Here is a 16,974-nt window from a genome sequence, read left to right as displayed (position 1 = left end):
CTATGGACTGTATCTTGGGTATTCTGTATTTGTTTTATTTCTTTTGATTTGTGGTTAATATCCACTTATTAGTGATTACATACCATGCATATCTTTTTGTGTCTGAGTTACCTCATCAGGATATTGTCTAATTCCATTCATTTGCCTGGAAAACTCAGGATGTCCTCATGCTTAAGAGTTAAATAGATTCATTTGTGTAAATGAACCACATATTCTGTTTCCATTCTGCTATCTGGGACATCTTGGTTGTTTCCAGCTTCTGGCTATCACAAACAAGGCTGCTATGAACATAGTGGAAGACATAACCCTATGCAATAGTGAGGCATCTTTTGTGTATATTCACAAGAGTGGTATTGTAGGGTCTTCAGGTAGATCTACTTATGTTTTTCTGAAGTCTCCAGAATGATTTCCAGAATGGTTGTACCACTTTGCAATCCCACAGGCAATGGATGAGTGTTCCTCTTTCTGCACATTCTTGCCAACATTTGTAGTTAGCTGAAGTTTTCATCTTAGATATTCTGATTGGTGTAAGGGAGAATCTCAGGGATATTTTGATTTGCCAATCTCTGATCACTAAGGACTTTGAAAATTCTTTTTTTCTTAAAATTGTATTTCCCTCTAATTTATTATGTGTGATAATTAATGCTGATCATTATTGGAATTTTATTTATAACTTTCTCTGAGAAAGCATTCTGGGCATGACTCTGAGGATATATTTAATGTTATTAGATTCTGTCTATACTTAAGTAACTGAAATGGTCAAAGTAACAATACAAATGGGATCTACTATTCCTGTCATAGTTCCTGGTATGTATAAAAGGACAAAGCTTACTGAATATGAGGATTCATTTTCCTCTGCTTCTCAACTAGGTGAACAATTTCACTACCTATAAACTCCTGACATCAGAACTACTGTATGATGATAACTTGAGCCCCCAAATAATGAGCTATTTTTTCTAATGTAAATAATTTTCTAGAGTTCCTTTTCACAGAAATAGGATAATATTATTTTTTAAAAAGTGTTGCTACAATGCACAGGAGTGAGTTTGATTTTATTGTATTAATAAATTTTGACTCAGTCATGTAGAGTGCTTTAATAGTTAATATTTTTATTGAATATATTCTTCATTTACATTTCAAATGCTAAAACCTTTGCGGGTATACCACCTCCAAAAACCCCCAAACCCTCCTCCCACATCCTGGCTCCAATTATATATCCCTCCACATGACTGACTCCCATCTACACCCCCTCCCCCACTGATTTCACCACACTGGGGCATGTACTGAACCTTCACAGAACCGAGGGCCTCTCTTCCCACTAATTCACGACAAGGAACTCCTCTGACATATTTTGGCTGGAACCATGTATATCCCTTAGTTGTTGGTTCAGAATATGGGGAGAGTTTTATGTTAAGAATATGGAAGAATTTGGTCAAATAACTTTCATTTTTTGAGCAGTACTTAGAGTGACATTCTTTTGTAGTTTGGAAGAAAAAATTTATTAAGTGATTCATTAAAATAGATAAGAATATGTAATACATAACATAAAATAATTACAGTGAGTGAAACTATTTGTAACAATGAAGTTAAATAAAAAACTGAAATTGTTTCTTGTAATAATCTCTTCTGCTATGGTTAACAGGGAACTAGAACAGAACATTGAAATAGCATGACCGGCACCTTCTTCAGTCATTAAGAAGTTTCCATTGTGGAAAGTTCTATGTTGATGTTGTTTCATTGTCCTCTGCTAAAGGAAATATAAAAATGTCATAGTTAAACATTCTCAGTTATAGATTCACCCCACTTCAAATAAGACTAAGTTATCAGTATATCTTCTGAACTCTACACAAAGAATTACTTGAGTTAACACTATATCTGATTTTGAATGGTATTGCCTATTAAGATTCTTCACATACGTGTTGTAGTAAATCTGTTGCAGCTTAATATGTATACCAAATGCTACTTATGTGGCAAGATTATCTCTCAAACATCATTTTTTGTACAAGATAGCACAGCTTGTTGGCACATAGTTTAAGCTTATAGTTTAAACTCATGTTGAATGGATTTGTAAATAAAATAATTGATTTAAAGCAAACTTTTAAAAAATAATTTCATATCCAGAATATCATACATGAATTATATACCATGGGAAGAAAGGAAAGAAATGTAGCACATAATATTCTGGAATTCATACAGGGTCTAAAAAAATTCCTTTGTTGTACCTACATGTTTGTAAGTTTGTACATATGTGTGTCTGTATGTATATATTCATATAATCATACACAAGTTAACTGTTGTTTAAAACACTTTTCCAATGCTTTAGTACATGATATGCTCTAATGCTGCTCTGTTATTTTCAAATTTACGAAATCAGGAAATGATGGCATCCTTCCATCTATTTGGTAACTAATTCAAATTCTCTTAAACTGTAGGGACTTCTGCATGAGGAGCAGTAGATAAAATCTTTAATTGTGCAGTATTACCATTTAAGGTTTCCCACTGTGAGCATCTATGGCTTTTTTTTTTTTATAACAGCTGACTTACCAGCAGTATTTACTGATATCTTTAAGTCATTTGACCTCTTTTTATTATTGTCACAAATGATATGGTCCTCATCTCCAAATATATCAACATAGTTGTCAATCATGATTTGTATAATAGACATCTGTAATACCACAAGGTATAAACAAGATCCTCTATTATTTCACATAGTTTACCAAATTGAAATCAATAAAAAATTGAAATCCAAAATTGTGAGGAAAATAGCAGTTAGTCCAAACAGATATGAACCTGTGAAGTATCTGTCTTAAATGGAGACACAAAGTTCTTTGCACTGTTCAAACATATTGCAAAGAATTGGGGATCTATTAAGCAACGTAATAATTAAGAACTGATATGATGCCAGACTAACTGAATAAAACAAATTAATGACCTCACAGGTTTCTTGAATTGGTGATACTTTGCAGGGTGTGTGAGGAGGTGGAGTTTTCTTTTGATGGTTTGAATGGGACGACTGACTAATTCCAGAAATCATAATTTATGACACCATCTTTGTGAAAACTTTTGGGTGGATTAAGTGGCTTGGCTTCCCCATAGGAGGTTTGTCATTGGTTAGAATTTAAAGTGACAGAAGTCAGGTGCCATTTGCAGTGTCCTTTCTGTGCTTTGTGTTTGCTGCCTGAGTTGAGAGCCACCAGCTCTCTGCTTCCTGTTGGTTGTCCTACCTTCCTGCAGCTATGCTTCTCTGTCATGACTTTGAAGGACTGTAATCTGTCTGGATAGCTAATTCCCAAGTAAGTATTTACTTCTGTAAGTTGTTTTAGTCCAGCTGTTTTATTAAAGCAATAGGAAAATTACTAAGGGAAGAAGGTGGTGAGAAGAGGGATCTTAGGTGAAATAAACTGCCTCCAGATTGGGAAGTCTATGGGATATTGGCTTGATTAACAACTGAATTATTAGGGCAGAGATCTCCAGGATGGTGCCACCCTGGAGCTATTATTGAGACAGAGAGATATGTGGTACAGGACAGGAGGTTGCGCTCCTACACAGCTTCTGCTACATTCCTTGTGTCCAGGTTCCTGCCCTGCTTCAGTGTAGTCCCTGACATTTCTCAGTGGTTAACTGGTAACTGGATGTATACCATGAAGTGTAGCCTGTCCTCCAGAAGTTGATTTCATCACTGTTTTATCATAGCAAGTGTAGCAAATTAAGTCACTTTCTAAATTGAACAAGGTATTCCCTGGGCTTTCCTATTCCCTTGTTTTTTTTTTTTTTGTTTTTTTGTTTTTTTGTTTTTTGGGGTTTTGTTTTTTTTTTGTTTTTTTTTTGTTTTTGTTTTTGTTTTTTTTCAAGACAGAGTTTCTCTGTATAGCCCTGGCTGTCCTGGAACTCACAATGTAGACCAGGCTGGCCTCAAACTCAGAAATCCACCTGCCTCTGCCTCCCAAGTGCTGGGATTAAAGGTTTGTGTCACCACTGCCTGGCAACATGTAATTCTTATAGGTCTGCTTTTATATGTTACTTGGCCTTTCCCCTGTAGCTTTTAATATACTTTCTTTGTCCTCTATATTCAGTGTCTTAGGTAATGTATGCCAAGGGAACAAAGCAACAAGTTGGAGAGCCAGGGAGATTAATATAGGAAGACAGATGGTATCCACTGGAGTCTGGGACTGGGGAACAAGAGGCTGTAGTCAGTGTGCTATAGCAACGCTGGATGTGAGACTCAGGGATTTGATTTGCAGGAGTGAAAGGTGAGGTCAACATCTGCAGTTAGTTCACCTGCTTTCCTGCTTAGAGTATGTATTAGTGTTTTCTCTTTTTTTTTTTTTTTGTGTGTGTGTGTGTGTGTGTGTGTGTGTGTTTCATTTGTTTTTGTTTGTTTGGTTTTTAAGACAGGTTTTTTCTACTGCTTTCAAAAAACCAATTGATTGATTGAGATATCTGGGGTCTGAGAAAGGACCACCTATTCTCTTGAATATTTTGTACAGAAACCAAGAATTTAACTAAAGCTTGGGAGGAGCCCTGTTACCCTCCACCCCAGGGTTTCTTTGGGTACCTAAGGATATGCTTGAATTCACTTTATTGATCTTAAACTCAGAGATCTGCCTGCCTCAGTCTCCCAAGTGCTGGGATTAGAGGCATGTGCCAGCATGCAAAGGTAGTGACCTCAATAATTTTAAGAAGGACTGCATAGTATCTCTGGGCTAAGGCAGGTTTTGATATGCATGCTGTGCACAGTTGCAGGGAGTCATGAAGTCAGTCCGGGCTAGCTGCACTGAAATACATGTGTCATAGGAGTTTCAAATTGCAGTCCTTGGCTCCTCTGAAGTGGAAAATTAAGGGTTCCCTGGAAAGTCCATTGTATTGGATGGCGTTTTGCTGGGGCAAAGGCATGAAGAAGTGTTGTCCTGGAGTGGACACAGGGGAAAGACTAAGGCTCCCTCGTGAAGCGACATTAAGCTAAAGCAGACACAGGTCAAAGGATTCTCTGCTAAAGACAAGCACACGTTAGTCTGCTTTACACTGTGTAACTGAGCTGCACTTGTTGGGATTCCATGGAGGGAAATGCACCAAGGGACTTCTGGGGGCGTGCTGCAGTTTCTTGCTGCTTCGGTGGACTTGGGCTGAGCAGCAGCCTGATTTCAGCTGAGTCAGACACACGCTGAGGTGAGACACACGCTGAGACAAGACACATGAAGGACATGTGAGGAGGCTGCCCTTGGTTTGCTTACAGAGCTAGATGCGCGATGCCTGTAGGTCTTGCATCTTTGCTGATCTTTGATTCCCTGAGAAAGGCACAGCAGAGACCTTCCCTGGCTTACCTCAGGGTCCCTCCTGCTGACTCAAGCTGAGGCTGAGGCATGGCTGACTCTGCTAGGTAGTGCTGCCGACACTGGTTCATATTTGCTATCACGTCTCTACCAATCTGGACTGCTGATGTATCTATGAGGTGTTTGGGAGTGGATCGAGCTACTGCTGCTGACCTGTGAACTGAACTGCCAATTTTCAGACAACACAGATAGGAGGTACTCCAAAGAACTATGTCTAATCAGGTCCATGTCCCCAATATTGTTTCCTTCCCACCACCTCTGGTAGGTGATGGGGTTAAAGGAAGGTTAAAGCATTTAAGAACCATCATTAAAAATAGGTTTTTAAAAAATTAAAGTTACACTCCTGCTTTCTAGTTACTGAGAAACATGCCTGGCTGTTCTGGAACTCACTGGGGAGACCACAGTGGCTTAAAACTGACAGAGATATGCCTGTCTTTGCCTCCTGAGTACTGGGATTAAAGGCATGGACCACCACCCCACCCAGTCAACAGTTCTTAGGAAGCTTCACTCATACCTGTCATGGTGCTGAGCCTGTGCCTACCTACCATGCGGGCCACTAAGAGATAAAGCCACTCTTGTCTTCCCACTCAAGGGGTTCTGCTTGTACTTCCATTCCAACATCTATGACACAAACTGTTCTTCTGCACCTAACTTTTACTTTTTTCTTTTGTCATTTGGACATTAGTGTTGAAATCAGACACTTTATGAATCATAAGTAAATTGCAAAAGTTAAAAAAATCATGAATGAAAATCAATAATTTACATTTTACAATCATCAGACTCTTTTCTAAATTTAGAAAAATACAAGCAACATCTATCACATTAAAGAAACATATGAGTTAACTCTGATATCTCTTCTGTTATCTACTCTAATATGAACTAATATTGAGAGCACCATTAAGAAATGAGTGTACTTACTTGCCACAGACCAGCTTGGGCATCCATGTGGTAGGCAAACTGAGGCAGGCAGCCATTGCAAGTCAGTGCTTAGAGCTGCTGACAAGGGAGGATCCAGATACCTACAGATGCTGCTGGTAAAGGCAGCCAGCAATTAGAGAAATTACTCCACAGACTTTTTTTTATGAGAAAACAAAGCTTACATTAATGGGGCTGGCACTCCCTGAGGGTAGTGGAAAAACTATGAACTCTTTTTAACAAGGGGCCCTGAAAGAAAGATAAGGAAAGAGAAAATTCTTTCTTTCTCTCTGTCTCTCTGTCTCTCTGTCTCTTTCTCTCTCTCTCTCTCTCTCTCTCTCTCTCTCTCTCTCTCTCTCTCACACACACACACACACACACACACACACACTGAGTGGATGAAACAAAAGACAGAGTCCAGTAACTTCATATACACAAACACGCATGCATACAAACACACATACATTCATGCATACAGACCTATACGCAGACAGACAGACATTCACACATAGATTGGTTAGAGCAAAGCTCCAGCAAGCAGGCGTCACACACTTCTCACATAGATACATAAATGCACACAATAGGTGGATGGAGCGAGCTCCAACACACACCCAGACAAGCCTTACACAGTTCAGCTGCACAGCACCTTTGTAGGATTCTAGCATAGTCTGAATACGCAGCACTACTCCTCCTCTAAAGACCGCAAATCAGAGGCGTATCCCTACAGTACTTTCCTTGTCCTGTGCCTCTTTCTTCTCGGATATAATCCAGTGGCCATGAGCATCTTCTGGAAGCTGAGCAAGAGGCAAGCTGTCTCATGCACTGCCCCATAACCGGGTCTTCTGGATTTCAGCAGAGAGCCTTTCAGGAAAGAGCCTCATTCTTATACTAGAAGATTGTCACTGGGCAAGGCAGAGAGAGGCCTTCACTGTCAGCAGGTCCAGACAGCTACTTGTCTCTCTCAGTGGCCTGGAGGCCTGGAGGCCTGGAGGAATATCCAGAAATGTCTCATTGAAGCCTCCAAATGAGTAGCTTCTAATTCTGGTAACTCTCCTTGCAAGTTTCATAAAATACCTTCTCTTGGTGTTGCACTGCAGCCAGATTCCACTTCTCAGGGAAGTATGCACAGGTGACATTTGACATCAGGTTCCCAGAAACTTTTCCATGGAGGACAAAGGACTAACTGCCTCTAGATAGAGAGGAGACAGAGGTGATGCATAGGAAAATAGAGATTATAAAGGTAAAATGGAGAACACTCCTCACATATTCTCTCTACCTCTCTACCCACGCAGATTTATATTCTCCATTTTTAAGAATAACACACACATACACACACACGTACACACGAAAATCAAAACAAACAAAAAACAATAATATAAACAATGTTTAAAAATGAAGGAAAGTTTTGATTTGCATTTCCCTAGTGATTGATGATGTTTAACATTTTTTTTTCTTTTTTATTGATATATTTTTATTTCCATTTCACATGATTTCCCCTTTTCAGGGTCCCCACTCCCCACAAGTCCCATAAGCCCTCTTCCCTCCCCCTGTTCCTCCATCCACCCCTTCCCACTTCCCTGTTTTGGAATTCCCCTATACTCTTGCACTGAGTCTTTTCAGAACCAGGGGCCACTCCTCCATTCTTTTTGGACATCATTTAATTTGTGGATTATGTCTTGGGTATTCAAAGTTTCTAGGCTAATATCCACTTATCAGTGAGTGCATACCATGATTGATCTTTTGAGACTGGGTTACCTCACTTAGTATGATGTTATCCAGCTCCATCCATTTGTCTAAGAATTTCATGAATTCATCGTTTCTAATGGCTGAATAGTACTCCATTGTGTAAATATATATTTTTTGTATCCATTCCTCCGTTGAAGAACACCTAGGTTCTTTCCAGCTTCTGGCTACTACAAATAGGGCTGCTATAAACATAGTGAAGCATGTGTCCTGTCCTTATTGCATGCTGAAGAATCCTCTGGATATATGCCCAGGGTATATAACAGGGTCCTCAGGAAGTGTCATGACCAGTTTTCTGAGGAACCGCCAGACTGATTTCCAAAGTGGTTGCACCATCTTGCAATCCCACCAGCAGTGGAGGAGTGTTCCTCTTTCTCAACAACCTCCAACACCTGCTGTCTCCTGAGTTTTTGACCCTAGCCATTCTGACTGGTGTGAGGTGAAATCTCAGGGTTGTTTTGATTTGCATTTCCCTAATGATTAATGATGTTGAACATTTCTTAAGGTGTTTCTCAGCTCTCGGAAGTTCTTCATGTGAAAATTCTTTGTTTAGCTCCATACCCCACTTTTTAATTGGGTTATTTGGTTCTCTGGGTTCTACCTTCTTGAGTTCTTTGTATATATTAGATATTAGCTCTCTGTGGGATTGAGGATTGGTGAAGATCCTTTCCCAATCTGTTGGTTGACGTTTTGTCCTTTTGACAGTGACCTTTGCCTTACAGAAACTTTGTAGTTCTATGAGGTCCCATTTGTCAATTCTCGATTTTAGAGCATAAGCCTTACATGTTAATGTTTGATAAACTTTTACATAAACTCAGTAAACAGTTGTATTACAAAACTTCTGCTTCTTACCCCAGATAGTGAGCCCAAAACAGACCAAAGTATGTATACCACACAAGTACAGTTAATAAAACAGTGAGTTTTATTGGAGTTATTTACAGAAATACTGGTGAGAGCTTACTCACAGGAGAACAAATGATTCAAAAACAGTTGCACCATCAAAGCCCACCCCAGGACTGGCAAGAGCATGAAAATTTTGGGAACCTGAAACACTCCTTTCAGGCAGCTCAACATACTGTACAGAGAGCTCTTCCCAAGGGATGCAGTTGATCCACATCTATTTCACATAGCTGGGTTGGGATTTGAGTCTTTGCAGCTTGGCTTGTTTGAGAATGATTCACACAGCGGCTTGCCTTGTTTATTCTTTGGAAGAAAGAGCCTAGAAAATCTGGTTACTTTCAGGGACTCTTGATGCTAGTTGGAGTTGTTTCTCTTCCTGCTGAAAAAGAGAGTTCCTGTGGACTAGAAAGCTTCAGTCTCAGAGGAAACTGTTACAGAGTAACAGTGCAAAGCTAGAAGGAGGGTTATCTGAGGTATCTTGTGAGACAGTGCTTTAGAAAGGGTGGACACAACTTAAGTTAGTAATCTAAATAACAAGTACAAAGAACACACGGCCATGGTGATTCGAAGAAAATGTTCCTCTTATATAACCATGCATGCCACAGATAGATGGGTTCACTGTCCATTTTCTGTTAAGATATTTTCTCCAGATTTATTAGTCCTTTTGATATGTGTAAATGAAATACATAGTCTTTCTATTGGTCCCTATACTCAGTGGAACATCCTTTAAAAAATAAACTAATTTTTTTTCATATACACAGATTATTTTAACAACTGTTATTGGCAATATTTTCAAACTGGAGGCTGCCATAAGTCCTTCTACGTAGGTATGAGCATACCTATAAATAATGTGTAGTAAATTGATCACTAAATGAACCTCCAATAATGATTATTGGAAAAAAATCCAAAAGTCCAAATACAGCTTATTCCCCTCAATATACAATATTCACAGAAAGAAACCACAACAGAAATGGAAAATGGTTTGATAATGGGTTGAAATGGGTTGAAAATAGCTGTATCTGATTCTTGGTTAGGAGGTGTGAACTAGTTTTAAGAAAGTAATCTACCACTGATTAAATACTTATTTTGAGGTATATGTGATGCCAATAGCACCTTTTCTGCTATATTAATTTCTGCTAAATTATGCCTCCTTCAAGGGAGGATGTGTGTGTCATCAAACCACAAGTTTCTATATGCTTCAAATCTACCTAAAAATAAATGTAGTAAATAATGGAGTTTTGAATAAATAATATCTAATGTAAAGATTTAGAGAATTTGGTAGTTTCAAGTACTCTTACAATATACTTGGGATTTAAAGTGTTTCTACCAAATTCGGCTGTAGATGAGGGTATTGTGAAGTTTTGGAAATTCATATTTTCCTAACATCTCAACCACAACATACCCCCTATAGAAGCGGTAAACACCCTGCCTGGACAGCTTTCTTACACTAGAGTGAGAAGGTTAGTCTCTGCAGCAAGCTTTCCTTCATCTTCTCCTCTGCTGTGCTCCAGCGAGGATCAGTGCAGTCCCCTGGCGCCTTTTACTTGTGGATCTCTGCTGACACTACTTGCCTAAAGTCTGTACTTCTAGCTACCTGTCTGCTCCGTCCACCCACCCCTGCGTTCTCTCATTCTGAGGGCCACTCAGAACTAAGGAAGTCATGACAGCCTTTATCCCTGTGTGCTTTGCTATCCATACCCGTTCTCCCACAGTTATCTCAGCAATGTCTATGCACAGGAGTCCTGAGTCGTGCATTGCTTTTGTCAGGTTTACAGTTTCAAACAGCAGGGAACCAATAAAATGTACTCAGTTTAGATGTCCCTAATTCTTCCTCATGATTAGATTCAAACTATGAATTTTTATAGAAATATTAGGTCTCATGTCAGAAGGTGCATGATAATGAATTTTTCTGTTGGTGGTGACATTAACCTTATCTATTTTGAAATGCTGACTCTCAGGTTGCTCCTAGCAAAGTAACAACTTTTCTATTTGTAACTAGTAAGCATCTTGTGGAGAAGTGCCTATGACTACAAACATCTTCCAGCAAACCACAGATTTCCACAAAAGTAAGGGTCAAAGAATTATTTCATAATGGTATTTTTATATATTTATTGTCTTGCCTTGTACTTTAATTTAAAATCTTTAATTTTCTTTTCTTTTTTTTCTACAAGGTCTCACCCTATAGCCCATGCTAACCTAAAAATATGTGTAGTATAGCTGAAACACTTGTGAGTGCAAGAATGTAAAACACAACTACTATACAATATAAAAATATGACTCATCTAATGATTTTGGTCAGAGTTTAATAGCCAAAATATTACGATAAAATTGTTGTGTGTGGGGGGTGTGTGGGTGTGAGTGTGTGTGTGTACTGAGAGGCTAGAAAGTAATATGAGATCCCTCAGAGCTGGAGTTCCAGGCATTTCCAAGATACCCAGCTTGTTACCTGGTGCTAGAATCAGAATTCTAGTTGTCATGGTAGATTAGTAAGCCCTTTTAGCCAGTGAATTATCTTTCCAGCCCAATAAAAGTGTTACTACAGCAAAAGATGAGAAGCAGCGTAACTAGAAAAGAAAGAGGATAGGAAAATGACTTATTTGAGATGTAATGCTGGATGAAGTTTATTTCAGTAAATAGCCAAGGTTATGTAAGTGTATAGCTCATTCAATATGTTTATCTGCTGTGCATATAATATTGAGTACAAAGCAGGGACAGGGCCACATCCAGTCGATTCTTGTTATATTTTTTAAGGTTGACAGTATATTTTAAAAATTAAACTATCAATGCATTCCTTCCCCATTATCCTTTCCTCCCTTCAGCTTCTACTATACCCACCTCAAAGGGACTAGTCTTCTTTAAATGTGATTCTCTCTCTCTCTCTCTCTCTCTCTCTCTCTCTCTCACACACACACACACACACACACACACACACATACACACACACACACACACACACACAATTTAAATTTCTTTGGGTTTTGTTGTTGTTTGTGTATTTGCTGGCGCACACCTTTAATTGAAGCATTCAGGAGAAAGAGTCAGGTAGATCTCATGTCAGTCAAGTTCACATACTGAAGTTTAAACTACTCAGGGCTACACAGTGAGACCCTGTTTCAAAACAAATACACACACACACACAATTATTTAATATAACATAGTTTATTTGTTTGTAGCATGTGGGATGGGAGAGGCACACATGAGGAATTAAGATGTCAAGTCGTAGGAGTCTGTTCCATCCAGCTACCTCGTGGGATTCCAGGGCCAAACACAGTTACTCTGGCCTGCTTTGAAATGCCTTTTCCTGCCAAGGCTTGCTAGTCATAAAACACTTTTTTCTTGAAGAATTTCTTTTGTTTTTTCCATTTTTATTTAAGTTCCAAGTAAGGTTCTTCTGTATAGAGAAAATCTCTTATAAGCATCACCTGACAATAAAAAAGCCTATGGCCAATGAACTGAGGTAGGAAATTGGAGGTGGGGCACAGGCAGGAGAAGAGAGGATTCTGGGAAATAGTGAGACAATTCGAGATTCGAGAGACACTGGGAGAGATGCTGAAGGAAGACAGTAAGGAAGAAGCAGTCAGGGACTGAAGGAGCTGTAACTAACCAGCAGGTAGATGAATTCAGGATAAAGGGAGATTCTCCAGGGAACACTGTGGAGGCACAAAGCATGAGATCTGAGCAGAGCTTGAGGAGATGTACATAAGCCAGCAGGTGGCTGGACTCAGGATAGAATAAAGAAGGTTAGCACCAGGCTTGGACACATGAAGCTGAGGACCGGTAAGTAACTGTGTGGTAGAGAGAATAGTTTCATTGGGTTACATAAGTTATGAGTTAGTAAGGAAATGAACTAAAGCTTACAGCCTAGGAATCTATTAATAAATGATTAGTTTCAAAGTCATCATTGTGGGAGCAGGGGCTAGGAGGAAAAATTGAATTTTTTAATCATTTCTGTATTATTGTTAAATTTCAAAACTGTTGGAGGAGCTGACAAGATGGTTCAGCTGGTAAATTAGGCATTTGTCACCAAGTCTGATGACTTGAATTTAGTCCTGGCACGGATTAAAGTAATCTAAAATTTTCTAAACCCCTCCCCCCAAAAGAATAGATTGCATTGGATTTGAGGTATGCAGTCTCAGAATTGATTGTTTTTTATACCTTTGTGGCTCTGGGCCCATCTCTATCACCCCAAACCATTAAGAAGCCCCTTTTGTCTAACTAGTAGTTTAGCCTGCTTAGGGCTAAGAAGCAAAGAAGAGGGCCTCCTCTCCGCCTGTGCCTGGCCGATCCCCACTCCTGGGCTGAAAGCTCTCTTGAGGCCAGTGAAACCAAGAATTGGGGTGCAGGGGTGGAGGGAGTAACTTCAGAGAGTTCTCAGAGAGTTCAGAGCTAGAGTGGCTCTGGAAGCTTAGCACCACCTTAGACCATTCTCTGATCTTCCCCTGACTCGCAGGATAATGACTGAGAAACCAAGTGGACTCAGAACAGGGGCTGAGACCTATTATTGACTTCAGCTACCTCAGTTCCTGAAGGATCGCCCTGGGACAACTTTGCCTTGGGTGCAGATCACAGGGTCCAGGAACTTTGACCTCAGCCAAAACATGAAAGTGAGCTAAGAACATCCCTGGGAGGCCTGGGAACTTTCCTACCTCAGTCAGGAAGGGCAGGAAGGAGAGCCTGGTGCACATGCTGAAGCCTGCAAGGACTGGTCCTTCCCAGTCTTTGTGCCCTGCTGCTTTCCAGCCTGGCAGTTGGGTTGCCAATGTCAATGTGACCTTATCCAGGTAGCTCTTAGGGCCTCTCTCTCCTCAGATTTACCCTTGGTCTGTGTCATCTCTGGAGGTCCCAGCTCAGTTGTAGCTACTCTGGACTCTTCTGTTCATATTGAGATTAGTGTTCATTCCTTGTTAAGATGATATTTTTTTCTTTTTTCTCTGGGGGGTGTTGTTGTTTGTGTTTATGTGTGAGGAACTGTTGACTGGCTGTGCACAGGAATGGAACGCTGGTGTCCATAGACTGCAGCCTGCTCCATCTTCCCTAGCTGTGCCTGAGGCAGCTTGCTGGGGATCCTGGCTTCTGAGAGAACAGGTGTCTTCCCCCCCTCGCTCTACACTTGTTCCTGTTCTTTGACATAATTTTAGTGAAGCTGAAAGCACAGCTCAGTAATAGATTCCTACCTAGTTGTGTAGGAGTCTGCAGAGTTAGGACTTGTTTATTCTTGGCAGGAAGGCTACTCCTGTGGGCTGGGAAAAGAATACAATGAAACATTCTTCTGGTAGTCTCTCAAGGCCTGCTTAAGCACTGCAAAAGCATCCTAGAAAATCTACTGAGAGTGTTTAAGTATAAAATGGACCTAAAACATAATGAAATTTGCCTTACTTTTATCAGAGTTTGGGGTCAAAGCACAAAATAAAACTTAGGGAGAATCCACTTGAGTGCTGGGAGCTCTGTAGCAGCATGGGAGGGAGGGACCACAGCAGGTGGAGTGGCTTGGGGTTTAGGTACAGGTGTGAGGCCACATGATTTCCCCATTGCTCACCCCCCATTGCTCACCCAGTAAAATTATGCTCTCATCCCACAGATTTACAAAGAGGAGCACTCCCATTTGTCCTGGAGCCTTTCAGGATGGGGAGCATGCCCACATCTGGTGCTTCAGGATGCCACCAGCAGCTATGAGCTTCACAGGAGTCCTCGCCTGCATGCTAACTCCCTGTGTAGTGGTTGTGGCCAGAGCTGCCGCCAAACCTCCTAACACAGAACTGTGGATTGTGAGTAGGATGGTAAGTGAGGGCTGACTCAAGGAACCTGCCAGTGGGTTTGGGTATGTGGGGCCATGGTGGAGGCCAACAGAACTTTGGGAACAGCAAATCCCATGGGTGAGGATGTGTATTAGGTTGACCAGCAGCACTGATTTCCCCCTCTAATCCACAGACTGCTATGTGGCAGTTTATGAGGTGTCAGGAGCCTCAGAGCCACTACTCAAGTGGTTCTCCGTGACTGTAGTCCCCAGGGCCCCTCAGCTGAAGGTTTCTACAGCTTCTTTGATCATTCAATTCCTAGATCAGAGACCTAAACATTTCATATTAATATAAAGGCTTAGTGAGCACTAGAGCTGGGCAGATATCTACCCTCTCTGCTGTTATGTTGACCTCCCTGCCAATAATCCCACAGTATGATTTGTCATATTCATCTAGGCTGCTCTTACTCCACCTGGCCAGCCCTCATGGCCATGTTTTCAAGATTCCTACCCCATGATCTCTTCTCTTCTCTTTACCTTCTTCTCTTTCCCCTTGCAGTATTGCCTCAGACCACAAAGATAATAGTATTGTTGTTCTTGCCTGAAGACAGACTCACTTACATTGTGAATGAATATACCATCCTATACTATCACAGCTGTTTTCTAAATCTTCTTGAATTTTAGCAGAATGGCTATTGGCCAAGGTAACTTCAGCCCACAGTGCATGTTTTATTTCCCTATTGGTTGTTAACTTGTTCAGATGCCTCTATTAAAATATGAATTTCAGATTAAGTTTACTCAGCTTCTAGTGTAGTGTTTTGTCACTTAGAGGGTCATTAGGTAGCTCAGTACAATTTTTTTTATTGACCTCTTTCTGCATTTTTTTCATATGCAGTCCCATTTGCATATGAGAATTGTGTATGCCTCTTAACAAAACCCTTTACATCTTGTGAATTTATGCACATGTTTCAAATTGAGCATGGAGAATTCCTAAAACTTAAAACATAAAGCAAGAAGAAAAGGGTAAAGATGATCTTTTAAAACCTCAACAGTGATCATAACTTTTTTTAAAAAAAGTCCCTTGCCTTTTTTTTTTGTATGTATAGGAGGCATCACATCTCTCCTGAAACTGTCAGAAAGGCGTGCTGACCATATCCTCTAAGCCAAGTCATTTTCCTCTACCACTAGATAGATACCTCACATACACTCATTTATTTTCATGTTTGGAATCATCCACTTCCAGAGTTCCTAGTTATGAAACACTTAAGGAGTTCATAGCTGACACTTCAATGGGCTATATTAGTTTGCTAATTTTAGCCAAAGAATGACTAGAAGAAAAAGGGTTTAAAAGAGCACCCTGTATCATCTTATGGTTCTGTGGGTCAGAAGTCCATACAGATGAGTGGGTTCTCGACTTAAGATCTGAAACCCAGTGCCAGTGTGGGAGGGCTGGGGAGAAAGCCACTTCTAAATTGTTTCTGGTTGTAGACAGTGAGTGAACTTTTTCATGCAGCTATAGGGCAGAAGCCTTGTTGACTGTTGATCAGAGCTCACACTCAGCATGAAAAGCCTTCTCTCAAGGCCTTCTTTGCAGCTCATCATCTTCAAAGTCAGCAAGGGCACTCTAAATCAGTCCCAAGTTTCAAATTTCTCTGACCTCTCTCCATCTGTCACCAGCCATAAAGAACACTCTGCTTTTAGAGAAATGTAATGAGATTGAGCCCAATCACATGGCCTCTCTTTTGATTATCTCAACGTCAAGTCATTATTATTTTTAATCACATCTTCAAAAATTCCTTTAACAATAACATTATATGATCATGGGTTGAAAATATGATAAAAGTCCAAGACTTAATTAAATGTGACTCTCATCAGATAAAAATTTGCGGCACTGATTACCAGCTGGACATGCACAAAGCCAAAACTAGAAGAGAGACAACTCAGGGAGCAGCACATCTCAGCCTCAGCACTATTGGCATATGTGTCCAGATGCTGGGATTGGTTCCTCCCCTAGAGGGTCCCTAACACTTGCTTATGGGATCCATTATCATTATTTTGACGTTATTTTTTAAAATAATATTTAATTATTTATTTTATGTGAGTACACTGTAGCTATCTTCAGACACACAAGAAGAGGGATCAGATTTCCTTATAGATGGTTGTGAGTCCCCATGTGGTTGCTGGGAATTGAACTCAGGACCTCTGGGAGAGCATTCAGTGCTCTTAACCTCTGAGCCATCTCTCCAGCCCCTATTTTGAAATTATTTTCTTTTTTTTAAAGATTTATTTATTTTGTGTATGTGAGTATACTGTTGCTGTCTTCAGACACAGAGAAGAGGGCATCAGGCCCCA

General features: G+C 40.2%; 1 long non-coding RNA gene across 1 annotated transcript; it reads right to left on the bottom strand.

Annotated features, from left to right (window-relative positions):
- Positions 1–1,538: 1,538 nt before the first annotated feature.
- LOC127676269 (uncharacterized) lies at positions 1,539–14,357 on the bottom strand. Its single transcript, XR_007975816.1, has 4 exons — positions 14,063–14,357; positions 7,320–7,434; positions 6,249–6,361; positions 1,539–1,747 (listed from the first exon to the last, which is right to left on the bottom strand). It is a non-coding gene; the product is annotated as an uncharacterized LOC127676269 (long non-coding RNA).
- Positions 14,358–16,974: the final 2,617 nt, after the last annotated feature.

This window comes from Apodemus sylvaticus, chromosome 1 (genome assembly GCF_947179515.1).
Source record: "Apodemus sylvaticus chromosome 1, mApoSyl1.1, whole genome shotgun sequence".
NCBI classification, from domain to species: Eukaryota; Metazoa; Chordata; class Mammalia; order Rodentia; family Muridae; genus Apodemus; species Apodemus sylvaticus.
Note: the sequence above shows the minus strand (reverse complement) of the source record. Positions and strands in the feature narration are given on the sequence as shown.